Source organism: Pezoporus occidentalis, unplaced genomic scaffold, assembly GCF_034315485.1.
Source record: "Pezoporus occidentalis ecotype Australia unplaced genomic scaffold, CSIRO_AGI_Poc_V1 ctg66, whole genome shotgun sequence".
Classification (NCBI taxonomy): Eukaryota; Metazoa; Chordata; class Aves; order Psittaciformes; family Psittacidae; genus Pezoporus; species Pezoporus occidentalis.
This window is the reverse complement of record NW_026916009.1, coordinates 2,015,920-2,034,050: the sequence shown is the minus strand read 5'-3', so window position 1 is coordinate 2,034,050 and position 18,131 is coordinate 2,015,920. Positions and strand designations below refer to the sequence as shown.

The window sequence follows — 18,131 nt, the reverse complement described above, 5'->3', positions numbered from 1 at the left end:
ACTCTACAGATACATACAATCAAGAGTGTATTTAACAATGGTGAGCATTAAAATAGTATGTAAAATGAAATGAGCATGTTATAATTAATGACTACATGACAAGTACTAAAATATAATTATTCATTTAACAGCCGTTCTTACAGAGTGTTTGAGACATTTATGAACCTGGCTTTCACCCCGACTCTGTACAAGCAAGCGTCTGTACCCACATGATTCCTGTCAGTAAAATGTCTTACAACTAAGAATTCTTCTCACTTGGATCAATAAAATGCTATTGCATTATTTCTTTATCCAGATTAGCTACATGAATTCTTCCATTATACTCTTTGATCCTTAGGAAATTATTCTTTTAGTTATATTATTGGGACCAACCCAGAAACCACGATTAAAGAAAACCATTTCACAAAATCATATAGCCTAAGGAAAACAGTATGGGCTACTCACGTCAATTCTGCTAAAGCTGTTTTGGCATGATCATTTTTAAAAAGAAGTACAGGGAAGACCATGGAAATACCAGGAATATGTCTATATAAAACCAAGTCATTTTCTGTTTCTGATAATGTCTGTCTTTCGTACTACTATGTAAATCACTGTTTTGGTTATTTGGATGTCTCTGATCTGCAGAACTATATTTTCTGGGGGAAGGGAGAGCAGGATTCAGAGGGAGTTCAAACAGTGACTGTGTTGTACAGAAGCTTATGTTACAAAGCCATGGGGGGGATCAGGGATAATGATCAATTAGACTTCCAAGGCTCAGAGTATCAAAAGCAAGAAACATGACTGCAAGAAGGGAGCCATTAAAAGCTCCCAGACAGCTGAGGCGTTTTGGAAACACAGGGAATAATTGCAGATTTAAATAGTGCTTCATTGGTCTCTTCCAGCAATGGCTGCCAGCAGTGAGAAAATAAGCCAGAAAGTAGGGTTTGTTCTTAGAATAACTGTGTCTAATGCACTTCACATCTCAGTATTTTCCTGTTAGATCAGGCAAGCAAACTAACTAGCAAACTATATTGCAGAGGCTGAAGAAAATTGCATTGCGTCTAAAACTGAAAATTTTAAAAATGCAAACACGTAACTTTGAAAAGAATGAAAAGGGGAAGACCTAATGATTCATTAACACAAACATGCAGTATGAATCCCTGAAAACAAAACCAAACAAATTACGATGGTGATCTGGGACAAATACCTCAGAATGATACTACTGAAATAGTTCATTTGCTCTTGACCAGTTAGATTTGCAAATAAAGAACATTTTGCTCTTCAGGTTGACACTGTGAACATCAAAAAAAGTACAAAACCTCTCAAGAGTAACACTGTGATGGGCATGTAGAGCTCAAAATGAGATATATAAGCAGTATTTTCAACCATCAGAAACAATATAAGCCAAGACAACAACAATCTCTTTGGAAAGAGATTCACGAACTGCAGAGTCAGATCACTGTGACAGTGTTCACAAGTGCTAGCAGAGATTGTAGTTCCCAGCATGTTATTTTACCTGTTTTATAACAGCAGGCCACTGTTGACTTTTGTTCAAGTTTGTGATTACCTTCTGGATCCTTTTCTGTGGTATTGCAATGCAGCCAGTTTTCCCCCATCCTGTGTTTGTACAGCTGATTACTGTTGCCTAAGTGTGGCAAAAGTTTGGCAACTCCACTGCATTTTTGGACCACAAGTATTTTGAATTCTAATTTTGCTCTCACTGTACTTGCAGCTCTTGCTGTAAGTAAATACTCCAAACTATAGAACAAATATGTACCTGTGTCAGAGCACTTTCAGAGCCAGTGGATGCACCTTCCTATTCTGACAACAAACCTTTGATAACCCTTTCCCAAATGTAGCTGCCAGCCAGTGCATGACTCTTAGAAAGTTCCTCAAAGCCCTAACAGTGGTTATTTGAATGTTTCTCAAGGAACCAGAGAACAAAAGAAGTGATGAAGCAAGTCATTGTATTAATTCACAGTAACAACAGCAGAAGGAAAACTAATTCTAAAGGCAAAGCTATCACACAGAAAACAAATCACATTCGCAATCTAATTTTAGGCCAGCTAGTATCAAAAGCATACCTTCAAATTCGCAGGAAAATATCCTTCTATTGGTAACTGTTGTAAGCAATGACTCTTCCTCGGACTCCATCTAAAGTGATGTTGACAAGTAAAATATAAATATGAATTGGATAAAACATAAATTCAACAAATGTATGTAACCACCTCATAAACTACATGCATCATGAGTGGCAAGTATATATGCAGTTTTTCTTAGATTAATCTAAAATGATGACATTGAAGTGACATCTGAATGCATAGAAACTTTGATTCTAACTTAGATTTAGCCTGTTATTGCTAACACTGCACAAAGCTTTGTATGCTTATGCCATACTGATGGTGGAAGCTGACTGCTTCAAAGAATGTCCTTTGTTAAGCCAAGTGACTGGCACTTTGAATAGATTAATGGTAAAAGTAACCTGGTTATTTTTCCTTGTTGTACAAATGTAAACTGTGTAGACTGAGAGAGAAGACTCTGGACTGGCACCTGAGAGCCCTGAGCTTTTCAGTAGTCCATTGACTGATCTTGGACAGATCACTTTCAACTCAGAGTGCCTAAGTTTCAACACTGGGAGCTGATGAAATTTCTGCCCTTCAAAAGGTGCTTTGATTTTAATGGATATTCTCTGAAAGAACAAGGTTTCCTTTCTTCCTTTGTTTCTTCTCCTGTATCAAGCAAATTTTCATTTCAGTGACCTTATAGCAATAGTTTCTTTTGAAAACCTTTCCTAAGCAGTCTCATCTATCTTTTTCATCCTTCTTATGTATCAGATGGCCTAGGCTCATATAGAGCTTGTTGATTTGTGGACATGTAACTCATTATGTCTTATTAGCACTTGCATAAATTCAGTGTATCCTTTGGTATAAGCTTTCAAAAACTGCTTTCAAGTGACAAAGGGTAAGAATCAACTTGTTCTCAAGGTTTGTGCTTTGTTCCACGCCACACTTACTATTTGGAATACTGCAGCAATTTCCTGCTGCTACTTTGATCCAAGAACATCATGAGCTATGCAGGTGGTTTCTGTCACAGCATCATTCATATTTTTGACAGATTTTAAGTCTGCATAATATTCCCTGATAAATTTCTTAATGTGATCTGTGCCAGGAAAGGAAAACTTATGTTCTGCCAGCTTGCTGACAAACGCTATCAATGATATCAGACTTTTGCTCAGTCTGTAATGCAAATAAACCTCCACATCACAGTTAGAAATACTGAAGACCCTTGTAGAAGGCAGCCACTACACTTAACCAGGCTGATTCCCTAAATCACAGGCTTATACATACTTTTGCATAATCATAACCTTGGTTTTAACTAAAAAACAAATCTTGAGTCTGCAGTTCAGCAAACCTACCTAACCTCTCCCATCAACACAACGCAATCTTTCAAGTTAAGCAACATTTAAATGCAATAACAGCATCTGTCAATAAGTCCCTTTAAGTTGAAGATAAGTTGAAGATAAAAACCCAAAGAGGGTTATACTGTTTCAGCTTCTTAAAAAACTCTACACCAACATCTATGACTTGGGGAGGAGTAAGGAGGAACAGCACTGAAATTTTACAACTCGGTCTCATACAGGTTGTGGGGAGAAAGGTTCAAAGACATAACTATTCTGGACAGTAAAACACATGTAGAGACATGTAGAAACATAGGAGGTGTTCAGCATCCTTCCCAGCTATCGAATTACTGTAATGAAGAGCAAAATTATATCGATTTTAATCTGCACCCATCACTTCTGGGGAGTTTTAGGGTTTTAGGTCTTCTCCCTCCCTTACTACTGCCATTGAAGTAACTGCCTTCTCCCTTCTGCCTCTTTTAAAACCCCATCTGAATACCCCATTTTTAATTGCATGTTTTGGGAAGGCTTTGATTCTAATGTGCAGCAATTAAGCTTATAGCAAAGACTTTCAGCTGAAGTTGAATGCCACAGGATTGGGGAAATAAAGGCAGCTCTTTGCACCTACCCTTGCTGGGTATGAACAGAACCCAGGTGACATGCAAAAATAAATGCCAAAATACTAAAGAGTAGCATTTACTTGTTAGGTAAGGATTTTTCACTAGCATAGCATGTATTCTTAACAACTTGGAAAAAAATTTTAAGCACTGTAATATTTTTAAATAAAGTACTTTAACCATTTGTTTGGCTGTGATAGTACCCAAAATTCCCAGTGGTAGACACAGACATCATTGTACCATTTGCTATACAAACAGAACAAAAAGTTGATTGCTACCCCAAAGATCTTGCAACAGAAGTTATCTGAGAAATGATACATTGATATGTTATCAAGTCTGAATTCTGTTTAAAACTTTTAGCAATGACTGGTGAGAATGAATCTGCATCTTGACTTATAGGCAGAACCAATTATGCTTTGAGTCATTTTTTTATAAGGTTCAAAATACAGAGAAATTTCAACTATACCTTGTTACAATAACGTTCCTTGTTTATTTATAATTGCCAAGGAGTAGCTGTAGGAGTGAAGATCCAAGTAATTTGCTTGAAACAGGATAAATACGCAAATTGAATACTAAACATAATTACTGTATCTCCAGTGTACCCATTTAGGCAGTGAATTAACACTCAGCTAAGAGGTGGAACTAGCTTCACATTTCAGCAGTCAGCTTCTAACAATGACAAACACAACAGCTAAACCAGCTGAAATACTTTCTTTTGCAGAGCCACTACCCTAACCTCAGCATATACAGTTTTTACACAGATGTGACACATTTCTTGAAGCTCATTCCAAGGAATTCAGCTCCGAAAGTGTGTTGCCATTCAGTGAGACCTGGACAGGCTGGAGAGTTGGGCAGGGAAAAACTTGATGAAATTCAACAAGGGCAAGTGTAGAGTCTTGCATCTGGGGAAGAACAACCCCATGTACCAGTACAGGTTGGGGGCTGACCTGCTGGACAGTAGTGAAGGGGAAAGGGACCTGGGGGTCCTGGTGGATAGGAGGATGACCATGAGCCAGCAATGTGCCCTTGTGGCCAAGAAGGCCAATGGCATCCTAGGGTGCATTAGAAAGGGTGTGGTTAGTAGGTCGAGAGAGGTTCTCCTCCCCCTCTGCCCTGGTGAGACCACATCTGGAATATTGTGTCCAGTTCTGGGCCCCTCAGTTCAAGAAGGACAGGGAGCTGCTGGAGAGAGTCCAGCGCAGAGCTACAAAGATGATTAAGGGAGTGGAACATCTCCCTTATGAGGAGAGGCTGAGGGAGCCGGGACTCTTTAGCTTGGAGAAGAGGAGACTGAGGGGTGGCCTCATCAATGTTTACAAATATGTAAAGGGTGAGTGTCAGGATGATGGAGCTAGGTTTTTTTCAGCGATGTCCAGTGATAGGACAAGGGGCAATGGGTGTAAACTGGAGCATAGGAGGCTCCATGTCAACATCAGGAAAAGTTTCTTTACTGTGAGAGTGACAGAGCACTGGAACGGTTGTGGAGTCTCCTACATTGGAGATATTCAAGGCCCACCTGGACAAGTTCCTGTGTGATGTACTCTAGGTTACCCTGCTCTTGCAGGGGGGTTGGACTAGATGATCTTCTGAGGTCCCTTCCAACCCTTGGGATTCTGATTCTGTGATTCTGTGAAAGTCCTGGAGACAGTATTATTTCCTGTTTAAAGCACACACCTGCGGTGCTCTGATTTTTATCAGTTGATTCAGTTAAAAGGATAACTTTCTGAACTTACAGTAATATTTAGCACGTCTTTAAGGGGTGCAAATACATAATAAATGGTGACTGCAGTAATAATTACCCTTGCCAGGAAGCGATGAATCATTTCACTCTCTTGCTGGTCTTATTTTAAAACTAAGAACCTGGCACTTAAGCTTTTTTTATTTTGGCACATGTCCAAAAAGCTGCAGCATATTTTTCTAGACCAAGGGTTAAAACAGACACAAGAAAAATGTGACAAGAAAACAACTGCTCAAAGAAGGGAAGAAGAAAGGAAGAAAAGCCAATGATAACAGAAGTCCAAGAATTTCTAGAGATGTGGTCTGAGGGACTACTTAAACTGCCAGAATATGAAGTCTTCCACAGTGGTACAGGGAGGAAACATGGAGTAAAGCCTAGAAAAAATGCTAAACAAGAACTAAGACAAGTTTTAAGCTACGGGATATGATGAAAGAGCTGCACAAACTCAGTTACATGCAAATGGATCTATGAGGAGGAGAATAGGTAATAAAGTTGAGTTTGTTTCTTATAACAAATTGATACTTCAGTGAAATAATTAGTGTTATTTGTCTGTTAATAACATAATTACTGTTATTAATGTCCATTATCTGATCAGAATCTTGTAATGGTGAAATTTATTAATATCACAGATTGAGGCAAAACAATCAAAAGTGCTTTAAGTCCTCTGCTTAGTTCACATCAAAAGTTAAAGGCTGGATACTTAAACACCCCAATTACCTCCTAAAAGGTCAGCTTTTCTTTCTCTATTTATCTGAGATTTAATTAAAAACTAAGACCTGTCAGTCACTCCTGAGCACAGTTTCTATAGCTATGCTCTTCACAGAGGTGAATTAATAAAACAGTGTTTGGAAATTTTGATTTAGAACAGTTATACAGAAGCAAAGGAGTATTTTCTGGTTTATTCAACTATGGCATTAATGAACAAATAGAATCAGAAGTGTCTTTTAAAGAGGGATAAGAAATACTTTCCTCTTCATGCTTTTCCTCAAAGCCTTTGAGCACTGAGGATTACATGAACATGGAGAGATACTCAGCAAACATCTGGCTTGAATATTTTCACATTTATGTTCTTCAACAGCCACTAAAAAAGAAGGTCTCTGAAAAGCTTAAAAGTAGCAGGCAGCATTGTTTGATTTTCCCACATACTGATCTGACAAGAAGGGATTAGAAAGTTCAAGCATCTGCTCCTGACCCTGACACAAAAATACAAAGAACTACAATAAAGATCTTCTTTAAAAAAGCCTGCTTGGAGTAGCAGTAAATGTTGAATGAAAGAGTACTGACGGCCTACAAGTTCACATATGAAATGCCCAAACATTCATTGCAATTAAATGCTGTGGATTTTCTGATTGTCAATATCCTGCATTTCATCACACTTGCATGACTGGCAGGAAGAAACACCACTAACAGTGGTGCAGCCTAAAGCTATACCAGCAGCAAGGAACCTAAACAGCCCAGAGGTTAATGCCCAGAAACCTCCAACATCTTTTTAGCTGCTGTACTGTGAATAATAAGAACAAGTGTTTATAAGCATACAACTTGTACAGGAGCTGATGATCTAGTTTTGCGGGTTTTTTGTTTGTTTTCAGATTTTGGTAAGGAAACGTTTTTCTGTGAGATTCTGCATTTACAATACCTATCTTAAACATGGACTGTATTGCTCTACTTTTGATGCCTTTTTAGTTTTTAATTTTTATCTCAAGTATCAATTTCATGCCATGTTTGTTTTTTTTATTTACTTGTGTTCCTTTGTGTTTTCCTGCTATTTATTACGGGTTTAACATTATTTAAATTTGGAAAACTGACAGAAAATGATCCAAAATGAATATAAATAGTACTTTTTAAATTTACCATAACTTTCACAAAGTGTGCCTGTGTCTAGCCCCTCATACATTTTTGGCAATGCTATGTAAAGCTGCTACCTCTAAAGATACTTTTACTTAATAAAATGTAAGAATAAAGTGTCCAATTAATTTCTTTCTTTACAGTTTCTGAGGGCCAATTAGTGTTGGTGACTTGAATTGTTATTGGCGTATTTAACGTCACATATTCAAGTGCTCTAAAGCATTCAAGCTCTCCTAAGTAACAACACGTGAAAAAGTATCAGTCAGATTTGACAGCTACTTTGAAGGAGAAGTATCACTATTAATAAGACAAATTTTCACACACACACATACTGACTATGAAAAATAAATTATATATTTATTCTATTTTATCAGACAAAAGTATAGTTATATAAGAATCAGCAGAAAAGAGATAATAACCTTCTGTGATACATGAAGGCAGCATGCTTATCATGACATTTACACCTACTCAGATGTTCATCTGGGAAAGTCATATTGACAGCTTAGTACTTCAAGCCATCATTGTTCACAGACACATACAATTAATAACTAGACAGTAATGAGATGTAAGTCTACATGAGTATGCAGAGGGTGGAAGGTTGTGGTGCACCCACATATATCCACTACAAAACCTCCCTATTGCAAAGAACGTCTTTATTAGCAAACCAGGATAAATCAAACTAAAATACCATTTTTGTGAACCTTGCGTAGAGCTACTTTCCAAGTCTGGCCACTCTTCAGAATCTTTCTTTGTAGGCTAGAGGGAGGAGAGTAAGGATAGGTTTCAGATCTTTTTCTCCCTGTGTATTGTTGTCTTTAACTATACACTATTCCCACATCTTTGCAAGGTGGACTTGGGCAGGTCCCATCATGATATATCACCTGAATAAATCAATAATCATTTGTCTGGGGTTCTTACTGAGTTCCCAGATGAACTGATTGCATAAAGTATCAGAAAAGCAAAATGATGCTTGAACTTCCCAACCTTGAATTAGTTCACAGTCCAGTAAGAAGCCTACAGAATTTAACATTTCTTATGGGATGGAAATTTTAGCTTTTAATCAATTTTACCAGTGACTCTAGATTTAAAGGGCCTCAGAAGTCAGTACAGAGACAAGAACTCTCATGCAGGCATGTTCTGGGAGAAACACTGAATAATCAAAACACTGAGGCAAAGAGGAGTAGAGATGAGGAGAATTCAACGTAACTTTCTACTCAAGTGATTTGGTTAGCTGGTTTTGCTACCTTTTAGATGATAATAAATGAGAAAAAGAAATAAAATAAAAAAAGCTGAAGTTCCCTTCTTCACCTTCTTGGGTAAAAATACAACACAGAAATCAATCCTGACATTGCAGATACTGGAATTATCTAGAGTACAGCCCTCAGCTATAGCCCTCACTACATATCATCTCCAACTCATAGTTCTATACATGTGATTAGGTATATACAGAACCAACAGTAGTAACAGAGACATCTCATGGTAGCAGTATGAATGCGTGTGATACTTTCCTGCTTTACTTTCTTAGCTAAAGCAAGATATCAGGCATATTAATAAATCCTGATAATTTGTGTTAAGATATATATTTCATGTTTCAAAAAATATTTTTCTTTCTTCATTTTTTGTCTTAACTATTCCTTTTAATACTTTTGTTCATGCAAAGAAATAGCAATGGACCATCTACACAAAAAGCACACATTTTCCAAAGCCCCCAAAACGTATGTTTATCTGAAATGTATTAGGTTTACTTACCAGATTTTACTGTTGAAGAAGTCCCTCAGCATCACAAGTCATTCATATTACTTCAGCCTCTTTTTCTCAGAGGTGAAGTGTTAAAAGAAACTCTACTGCTAGCAAAACACAGTGACATGACCAAAATCAACTGAAACTAAAAATTAAGCCTTTATTCTAGGTCAGTTACTAGTTCATTCCATTGCTCTCAGAACAGGTATTTGCTTTATAGTCCCAGATACATTAATGTTTTTGTGCTACTGAAGCTCAAGGAACTACTTTGAAATATTTGAAAAGTTGTTTGCCATGTACGTAGACAGTATGAGCAACACGGTCACAATGAACTGCAGCAGATAGGAAACACACCATTAACAAGAACATGGAACAATGGCCTAATACCAAGTAATACCAACTAAATGTGAGTTTAGGACTTTGAAGCCTAATCATTCTGTCACGAGCAGGACAAACATATTCAGCAGAATTTTTAAGTGGAGGGTAATCTAAGCATATTATTTGAATATATTGTTTAGAGGCTAACTGATAAAAGATTACTATCAGGGGCAGGGAGGTGAAAAAGCCTTTCAGTTTAGCTTGATAAATACCTTAACCAGCAAGAGAAGTCTTGACATCACAATACTTTGTAATGCTAATGAATGAATGTTGAGAAACAATTAATTGGTATCATTTGGTCCATTTTGCTAGAACCACCCCATTTAGTAAGGAGTCAGAGAACTCACCATCATGTCAGGATTTCATGTTGTATTGAAGTGACTATACACAGAAGGAATGTAGCATGGATCTTTCAGCAAAAATGGAGAGGGATGACAACCAGCTCCATACATATTGTTGTCATCTACCTTTAAGACTATTTTTTCAGACATTAATAGGAAGAGAATCAAATAACACATTTAGAAACAAAAACAAGTGCATAACCTTGAAAGGAAGTGAGTGGCTTTGTGAAAGAAAAAACCTACTCTCTCTGCTGCTTTCTCTTTGTGAGTCATGCTCTGGGAGTGGTACCAGAATGTCTTGTTGTCCTATTTCTATGGAAAAAATCCTTGAGCCATTTCATTCTTGGTTAAGTTAGCATTGTGCCAAGCAAATGTAAAACACTGATTCTTTGATTCAGTGTTTTCTATTGTTCTAATTGCACTGGGGTGTGGGGAAGCAATCTCATGGGTTCCTTAACAGTGCTTCAGCACTGGCATTGCTGGCACTTCAATGAAAGAAAATCTTTTCAATACAATTTAGGGATTTCGTTTCTCAATACACCAGTCACAGCAATGAATCAATACTTGCACCCCAGCTCTGACAGTTCATTCTCCTCTATGCCACATCCATTACTCCTTTGACTGTGCCAGTAAACCAGATCCTTGAAATTACCTGGATTCCTACAAGCGATCTCAATTAAAGGTACCCTTTCCAAATGAGTGTGGGGAAGGAAGACAGAAGAAAGCAGCTTAACTACTCAAGCAAACATGTGTCATTGTATCCAGACCTGTGAACTGAAGCTGACACAGATAAGTGGGATAACTTTTGGTGTTAATATTTTTTTCCACAGGTTAAATGCAACCTTTTTATGCTTACTAAATCTGTTAGGAAAGTTTTAATGTGAACAGAATAAAAAAGCTACCTTCTATTTGAGGTACAAGTGCCTGAAAAGGAGTGTTATGATTATATAATCACATTACTATAATTGGTGATACATTGCTGCTCAGATAATGCTTTTTCTCATTTTCACTTTCGTAATTCATTTACACAGATAAGGAAATCTGGATAGCTGCAATCACACATGTAGGCATCATTTCCTTTGTGAATAATGAAATTTAAAATTAAAAATGGTAGCTTACATTTGCTCATTAGCAGTCTACTTTTGGTACAGAGAAGATAGTTTACTGAGTAAAACATCTCTTACATGTGTAACTGCTGAGCTTAATTCTTTAACCACAAAAGAATGGAAGCTTCTAGACTCACAATGTTAGGAATGCTTTCAGTGTTAATTAGGAAGCATAAGGAAACTGAAATATTTGTGATGGGAAGACAGATTTTTGTAAGAGGGCAATAATGCAAAAGCAGAGTTCCTTTAATGGTAAGGCTGGATTTAATCACAAAGTGAAGCAACAAAGGCTTTTGTGCTTCTGACACTTTCCGCCGAGGCAACTCAGCAGGGAAAAAAACAAAACTTCCAATTTTTATTTGTTATATACACTTTTAGCAGTGCTGAGTGTATAGTGAAAAGCCTTCAGCTACCTGTAAAAATGTGAGTACAGCATTTAAGACTTCAGCACTTAATGTGGTATATACTTCTGCTATTATACAAAATAACCTACAATATTGTGTATATCATGCTAGCTGCATGCTGCACTATAAAGGAATGCAATTAAATTGTTTGGTTTAACTGGGGGATGGCATTAGATAAAACTGTCCCTTCCCATCTATCTCTCACTTCCTCCCTGTTCCATTCCCCAAATCACTACAGAAAAACTGCTAAAATAAAACTTTAGATGATTCTGTACAACTGCTTTTTCTTTCAATGTCTAAACTCCCTCATCTGCACAAAGCTTCACAGTTGCATTAAACATGGTGAGATCTATTCGTGATGATCATAATACAAATTACAATCTGGTGATTTTATTGTTAAAAATAAATTTAATGACAAACCAGGATACAACTGAGTGCATGTTTGCTGAGGAGCCCATCCTGAGTTTGTCTATCTGCAAAAACATAACTCATTAGCAAGAGTGGCAAAAATCCAAAATCGTAGCAATAAATAGCAAATTTATTGCAATCTGTTTCTGTGTTACTACTGTAGCTGCAGCCAAGTGATAGACAAAGGGAGGTAAACATGTTTCTTTCCTTTGGTGGGGGGAGAAAGGCAAAAAAAAGAAGTGGAGCTTCAGGGAATGATTCTTGTCCTATCAGATGACTTGCTCACTTAGCAATTTAGAAAAGAAGAATCTCATCCAGTAACTAACTCTGAAAAAAACTCCTTGACATAGCCCACTGTTCATAAAAAGGAGTGACCAATAAGCCTTAGTCAAATTCCACTGCATCTATGAAATTCTGTGCTCTTTTTTCACAACAAAGTAAATCTGGTTTGAGGTCTCATTTATTGTGTTGTAATTCAATAGCTTCCAATTATAGTGGTGTGAGACCAGAACCAGGCTAATTTTATTAAATTATGGATTTGATGGAGAAATCACAGGCTGAAATTCTATGGTCTATGCTTTATGCTCATGACATTGGCTGTATTATGTTAATTATGACACAAAAACTATTACATACCTTTTTTTTTCCCCATTCAAAAACCCCAAACTTATTTCACATTCTCCATTTCAGACAAATCTGTAGTAAAACACCACATTTCACCTGTAGAAATGAATTGAATGTTGGATCTTAACGTTTTCTTACATCTGTGAATGGCAGTCTTGCAAAGCTGCAAAATATTCAGATTGAACCACAAAATCCCATGCAGACAGGAATTGGAGTGCCTTTAAATGTTACTAGATTCTAACCGATTTGATAAAAGCAGATGACTGAGCAAGTAGAACCCATAGCTGGGCCACAAAGTACTTTTCTGCTGAGATAGAACTGCATTATACAGCTCCCCTTTTAGTGAAAACCATCAACTAATTTTCAGAAGTGAATTATCATATGGAGATTTTTGCACTCATGCCCATGTATAAAGCTGGAATTGGTCCCATGCACGTGGTCGTCTGCCAACTTCAGTAAGGCATGGGTGCCAGCTAAAGACAGATTTAATATAGCTTGCACAATGTAGAAAAATTTCAGTTCCATGCCAAAAGAACCATCATAATGTTAATCATTGTCAAATGATAAGAATGCATTTTAGTGTGAGAAATCACATCTGTTGTCACTTTACATTGTGGGTATGGAGCGTTACACAGTACTTTTCTGAGTCTATTTCAATGCAGAGTCACCTTACGTAAAGCTCCAATACTGTTTTTCATTACTGGAAATGGAAAAAATACAGTTAATGTCTAAAATTTCTATGAATTCTACCATTTCCTCAAGATTCTTCCTCTTGAAATCTTCTCCTACTGAATGTGTTGTCTCAAAGTATAAAGTTTCATTCTATTCTCTTGGTCATTCAATCTAAGAATATATTTGAGATTACACATATAAACATTGAAGTGTATTTAAAAATGAAGTTCTGTTAATAATTATGTTTTCTTAAATAGTAACATGATTCAAGGACTCTGCAACTTCTGAGTCCCCTTCTCCCAAACCATCAAGATGATTTTAGCACTGAACCGATGATGAAAATGTTCTGAACTTACAAACTAAAAGGTATTAAGCAAAACTCAAAGGAAATTATATACTCTCATTAATTCATTATGCACTGTTTACATTTTACTTGCATCCTGTATCTGAATAAAAAGATATTTTAAACTACACAGAACGACATTCTGGATACAACCCTTTATCATAAAGAGAAGATGATCTGCACAGCATTAGAAGGCTAAATATGACCTCATGCTAAGACAAAACTGACCCTGTCATGTAGCCAGAATGAATCTGGTCAAAGCTGAATGTAAGTCAAGAAAGATATGGGTGACAGAGGTGGTTCCATAAGGCTTATGCCCACCTTAGCCACTTAATTTTTCCAGAAAGTAATCATAACACCTTGGTAGCGTTAATTAGTCTGTAGCAGGTAGCATGCGATGTTAATAGATATGCAAGATTCTAATGAAAATGCGGAAATATGATTAGAGGCCCAAATCAAAGCTAGGATTTTCTATAAGAATTCTAATACCATCTTTGTTCTAAACATCAGCATATGCTCTGTCATAGTTGTATTAAATCTATCACAATTTAGTCTTCTAAAAGGCTCTCTGAATACAAACTTTGGCTTAGCCTGTAAAGTGATATGAGCAACTCAGAAAGTTTGGATTGAGCTATAAACTATCGTAATCTTCTGGGACACTCATATCCTGTGTTTACCTCATAGCCAGCTCTAAAACAGACTTGCAGCTGTTGTACATTCACTTTTAAACCTTTTTGTCCCTATCTGCTATGCAGGCAAACCATTCTTCTCTTAGCCAATGTTCAGGTTCATACAACACATGAAGAACATCTGATCTACAACAGGGGCATAGGTGTTTGTTCTTGGAATACCAAAAACCAAAACATTACTGGGGAGGGAAAACAGAAAATTTGCTATATTAAACCAGAATTAGGAGTCATAAGGCTTGGGTCATATGTGTTCATGAACTGTCTGTTTGGCATCCTTGGAAATTCAATTTCTGTTTCACAGGACAGAAATATCCTACCAATCTTTCATTTCTTAACAAAAAGATCATCCCACATGACCTACTTAACAGCAGAAATCTACTAAGTATGCATCATACTTTTTTTAATTAGAAAGTATGAAACAGATTAATTATATACCTTCAGAAGTGGGTTGAACCAAAATGTTTTAACACTTCATGCCTAGTTACTTCTACACATTATGTATTTAAATATTTCTGGAACAGTAGGCGTGTTCTAGCAACCAAGAGAGGGAATCCCTTTTTGACGTGGAACTCACACAAGGTACATAATGGCTAGCTGAACCACTGAAGAGAACAACTGAAAATAGAATTAAATATTTCTCTCTTGAAGGCAAAGCTTTGTCACAGTTACCACTAAATTATTTACATGTGTATGTTATTAATATTCTTCATTTTGACATGTCTTTGACAATTTTTTTTTAATATTTATAGAGAAACAAGCAATATTAAATCAATTACTTAGACAGGAACTTTGAAATCAAAAGGCTCAAAGAGCTGAAGTTTTTAACTACAGCATTTTAAGTTAAGAACGCAACATTTCTGACAAAATTTACATAAACCAGAAAGTATCTAGTAGAGATAATATTATTTGGAAGAGTATAAATTTTTTTCACTCCTTCTACATATATTCTTGACACTCTAAGCAATACTTCCTGTCATTTAATGATTGTAGTTTTCCTTCTAAAGGTAAGCGTACTATTTAACTCTATAAATAAAAACAGTTACACAGTTCTGAAAAGTCTTCATGAAGGGAACAGGAAGGAAGGGCTCAACATTTTCCATCGCAATACAATAATATGCCACTCTTAAATGTATCAAATACATGTGCTGCCTGGAGAGATTGAGACAAATTCCTTCTTATTATTAACTTCAGTTTGTAACCAAGCTAAGCCTTACAGATAGTAGAAAGAAGGGGGAAAAACCCACAACTGACATTTTTATCTGTAAAACACATACAGATAAATACAATTTTTTAATAAATTAAAGAACTGTGAGTACACACACACACGCACACAATATTCACATGTAAATGAATTGGAACTCTCTTTTTTGTGCCAACTCTTTAGAATTAAGGCCAAGAGTCTGTTCGAGAAAGGTATAACACTAAAACAGGGTTTCCTTGTCACAGCAGTATATTGCAGGGCTCCATCTTACTCTTACTCTCCATCTTACTGCTACTGACTGTTACAGGATTATCCCATAAAGCTGGTTTCAAACTTTAACTGACATTACGGCTGGTGAAGGTGTCTTAGTAGCCATTGAAACATATATTCCCTAGTACCCAACTATGAACACATAATCAGAGAAAACCTTCTGTGATACTTTAGCAGTTTTCTGTGAAAGAGAAATATCTAATTTCCAATTACCAATAAAATCTATGGTCTTTCTAGTTAAGTAAAAAAGAATTAAATCAGAGTCGGTCAGTAATTTTCTTACTGAATTTTTTCTCTGATGGAAGTTTTCGGATTTTGTGCACAGCTTAATTTGCTCATTAAATTATAACTATCTTGGAGATTTCCAGACTACAGGAAGCTATTCCACTGGCTTGCTCAGATCTGTGCTCCAGGGTCATATTTGGCAGCACAGGGACTAGAATCACTGGTTTTCAAACAACCAGTTTACTGCTGCCTCAGTTTATGATCTGGGAAGTGGAAAAAAAAATCAGAAGGAGATGTTGATTCAATTTTTTCAAAAGACATTTCAGAATACTCATTCTTCTGAGAATTTAATCTTCGTGGCCTTTTCAAGCGTTTTTTATGTATTTCATTTTCTTTGGAGCAGGAATTCTGCATTCCAGCCCACCCTAATGGAAATCAATGCCAATGATGTAATGCTTTTTGCACTGCAGTTGCCTGTGCATCAGAAAATAACACTGATAATAAAAAGGGACTGTCAAAAGGGACAATCATTTGCAGCTCCACCTGAGCTTGGCACATTTGGCATCTCTGCCAAACAGGTATCTTGGTTATCTTAACTGAATGTATTCGGGGTTAGGAAATACAGTGGCATTAATAAAAATCTTCAGAGGAAGAAAATTCAAGCCTTCATCAAGTCTTTAACAGAAATGGAAGGGAAATCTACTAAATATGACTAAATGGTGTAAGAGGTATTAAAAAGAAATACTAAAAAAAAAAGAGTAAATCAAATACAAAACATATAATTGCAGGTAAGCACAATATATGTTGTTGATTCTTCAATACATTCTGCAGAAAACACAGCAGAAAAAAAAAAACAATAGTATTTAATTTCAGTTTTCCCAGGCAGAAAACCAGTTCTGTACGGCAGATGAACAAAAGAAAGAAGCAAATACTACCCAGTAGTCTCTTCCTTAGTGTCTTTCTGGCATAAATTACACTAACAGTGTACCATTCAAATGTAACTGTCTCCAAACACTATTTATCAGAGAACTTCACAACAATTAAATGTCTGCATAATATTTATGGAGGCTACTTGTTTTCCTGGGGGCGCCAACAGTCTGAAGAAGGGCTGGGTCAAACAAACTGCAGCCAAAGTCAAACAATAGATAATGGAGTGTAAGCACTTGCATAGACAAACATCTGCCTTTACATCTCCCTCTGTTAAATAACACTGCATCAAATAATATCTGCATTATACTTGGAAGGTTGCACTGCTGGAATTCAACAGTCTCTAAAGCTGGAAAAACTCATTAAATAAATAGCAGCAAAACCAGGCAAAAGTGCCGAATGACTGATTACACACATTTAGTTATGCCATCATGAAGCAGCTATGAGATCAGTGAGGCAAACTTGAGAAAAAGTACATTCTTTTTAGTTTTCTTTTTAATAAATAACTAAAACTTTGAAGGTATATTTGTAGAACTACTGGTTTGAAAAAAGTAAAGCTTCAATGTATGTTTTACATTTTGATGTTCTCCAGATGATACCTCAAGGTATACTGACTTCTCTGGAAGGTCTAAAATCAGAGGTATTTACCTAAATTGCCAAATAGAAAAGCAACTTCAGAATCCCATTTTTATTTCATTATTTTAGGACACTGACTCAGATGAGCATCGCTTATCATTCTGAAGAACTCATATAAAACTTCATGACTGTCCAGATTCATTGTACAGCCCATAAACAGCACAACGGCAGCTAATGAGTACTCATTCACAGGGCATTCAGGTCAAGAAGAATCAAAATTTAAGATAGCAGTTTCCACCTTTTTTTGATTGGCAGACACCCGAAATATTGCCAGTGGCTGCACAGAGTTTTATGCAGCAAAGGCAAACAATAGGCTTAGGAAGGTTTAGATTACAGTTCTGCAACTGCTGGCTATAGATTACCTAGAAGCACTTAACTGATTCAGTTGAGGTGCAAATGCGTGATTACAATTGTCTTGAATTAGCCAAAGTACACAACACAGACGTTTATACTGGCCTTCTTTCAGGCCAGCTTTCTGTTGGCTACAGGAGCACAGATATTATCTGGTGCATCATAAAGCTGGAGTGACGCAGTACTTGATCTTCATAAAATCTGCTAGTTCAAAGTTAACCTTTCAAAATTACTGGGACT

The 18,131-nt window shown here is 36.6% G+C and overlaps 1 protein-coding gene across 5 annotated transcripts in view; it reads right to left on the bottom strand.

Moving 5' to 3' along the window:
- PDE1A (phosphodiesterase 1A) overlaps window positions 1-18,131 on the bottom strand; it is a 157,137-nt gene that overhangs the window by 130,521 nt on the left and 8,485 nt on the right. Inside the window, exon 1 of one of the 5 annotated variants that reach the window (XM_062640720.1) lies at window positions 2,064-2,086. The exons of the other annotated variants lie outside the window; for them this stretch is intronic. The gene's annotated coding sequence lies outside the window, so the exon portion shown is untranslated. Of the gene's footprint in view, window positions 1-2,063; window positions 2,087-18,131 lie in introns of those variants that run through there. 5 annotated transcript variants of the gene reach the window in all.